We start from the raw sequence: 2,598 nt of genomic DNA, 5'->3' as shown, positions 1-2,598 counted from the left end.
ACTCAGTCATTACAATGAATTGTTGATGATTCAGATTGTGCTACTCGACCCTACCTAATCAGTAGAATGAAAAGATAAGAACAGAAAGATTGGCATCAAGTTGCTGTTTATTCAATTTATGGTAATTTATAAGAGTTGAGATTAACAAAATATATAATGGTGGAAAGAGTCCCCTTTTCCCCCAATCGTTCTCCATTTCAGAGTAGAATTCCCCAGAATGTGTTACAGTAGAAAGAGCTCTGAACTGACTGGATTGGGAATCAAGAGGTGTGGTTCTAGTCTTAGATCTACAGCTATCTGTGTGATCCTGGGTAAAAATCCCTGGGCATGTTTCCTCATCAGTGATTTTAAAGGATTACAATATCACAGAATCATATAACTAGAATTGGAAGCTTCCTTACTGGCAATACAGTCCACCCAATTCATTCTTAAAAGGAATTCCCCTAGTAGCTGATCTCTAGGGTTCTATCAAATTCCAATGTATGAGTCCAATTTAGGAAATTGCATTATTTATGTCATATTCTCTTACTGTTTCTTTTGGTAATACTGATAATAAAAATGGACATTTATTTAGTGCTTTAAGCCTTGCAAAGCACTTTGAAGTATATATATAATATTATTTACATGTGTATGTATGAATGCATAAGAGAGAGAAAGGGGAGGAAAGGGAGAGGAGAAGAGAGTGGAGAAGAGGAGAGGAGAGTGGAGGAGAGGAAAGAAGAGGAGAGGAGAGTGGAGAAGAGGAGAGGAGAGAAGAGGAGAGGAGAGGAGAGGAGAGCAGAGGAGAGGAGGGGGGGGGATGGGGAGGGGAGGGGAGGGGGGGGGGGGGGGAGGGGAGGAGAGGGAAGGATCCATACTGGAGGTGGTACAATTGTGAGGACACTGAGGGAACTCCCTTCAAATGATCTGAAGGAAGGAAAGATACTGAAGATATGGAAAAGTCTTGTCCCATCTTGACACCAAAAAATGTGACCAAGAAAACACTGACTACTACCCTTTATGCCTACTCTGCCATCTACTCAAAATTTGACAAGTCATCTCCACATGAATGAAGGGCATCTTTGATGAGGGCATTAGTAGAAAGCAAGCAAGCTTCTGCAATTGCTATCTAACAATGTACCACGTCTTTACCATTTCACAATTAATTGAAAGATGTAGAGAATGTTGGATCCCATTGTTCACCAATTATTTAAAAAAAACTAATTGATTCTATAGAACAAATGCTGCCTTATAGATTCTTTTACAAAGTGTCACCCATCCATCAGTTCATCCAGGATTCCATAGAGTTAACAGAAATAGCTCTGTTCAATGACCCTTGGGTAACAAAAGTCAATCAAAGTATAAAACAGGGACATCAATTATCTCCAAAGTTATTTACCATTATAATGAGGATATTCAACACAGATTTCGGGTAAAAATGAAATTCCTTAGGCAAAATGAGGCTCTCCAGATGCTGCTGTTTTCAGATGCTTCTATGCTGTTTGTATCAGACTTCAGATGTTCCAGAGACTTCTGGAAGAGATCTATAATCACTCAAAAGAATTTGGCCTGTCCATCCGTATGGGAAAGAACAAATGAATAAAGAATGTTTATTACCCATATTTGAACACAAATTTGGATGGACATCTTATATATAGAGCTTGTGTAATAGTGTCTGTATGCATGACATGTGTGTATGTGTATATATAATATGTGCTCATATATACTAATAGTATATATAATATATAATAGTATATAACAATATCTAAATATACATATATGTATACATATGTGCATAGGAATACATATAAACATTTATGTTTATGTGTGCACAAGTGTATGTATATAAAGGAAGAGAGATTCCTAGGGATAGGAACCCAATGCCTTAACACCTTACTTCTACCTGTACAATACAACCTTTTTTGTGTCATGGGTCCCTTTGGCAGCCTGGTGAAGTCTATGAACTTTCTCAGAAGTCATAGTAAATCAGATGCTGAACCTGGCATTAGGAAGACCTGAGTTCAAATTCTCTTTCTGATACTTACCAGCTCTGTATGACCATGGACCAAGTTATTTAACTTTTCTGAGCCTCAGTTTCTTCATCCATGAAACTGGGATGATGATATTGGTGGTGCTTATATCATAGGCTTATTCTGAGGGTCAGAGGAGATAATGTATGTAAAGTGTTGCATTTTTTGTTGTTGTTTAGTTGTTTCAGTTGTGACCAGCTCTTTATGACCCCATCTGGGGTTTGCTTGGCAAAGATACTGAAGTGGTTTCCCACTTCCTGCTTCAGTTCATTTTATATATGAGGAACTGAGGCCAACAGGGTTAAGTGACTTGCTCAGGGTATGTGAGGCTGAATCTGAACTCAGGTCTTCCTGACTCCAGGCCAGGCACTCTATCTCCTGCACCAATACATGTCAGTAATTAGTTTCAAAAGGCTTTCTTCAACTGCAGAAAATTGAGAAGGAGAAAAGGTGCAGGGGAGAATCTTTGTTTTGAGCTTATCTCTGAAATGCCAAGTCCTATCTGCCTGGACAAAAATCCATCTATACTCCTGACATAAGAAGACATTTTATCTCATGCTGCAAAAGGGATATATTTCTGATTGTCCCA

The sequence above is a fragment of the Petaurus breviceps genome, unplaced genomic scaffold (genome assembly GCF_028583685.1).
Source record: "Petaurus breviceps papuanus isolate PSGF00001 unplaced genomic scaffold, PetGlider_PUasm1.0 90667, whole genome shotgun sequence".
NCBI classification, from domain to species: domain Eukaryota; kingdom Metazoa; phylum Chordata; class Mammalia; order Diprotodontia; family Petauridae; genus Petaurus; species Petaurus breviceps.
Note: the sequence above shows the minus strand (reverse complement) of the source record.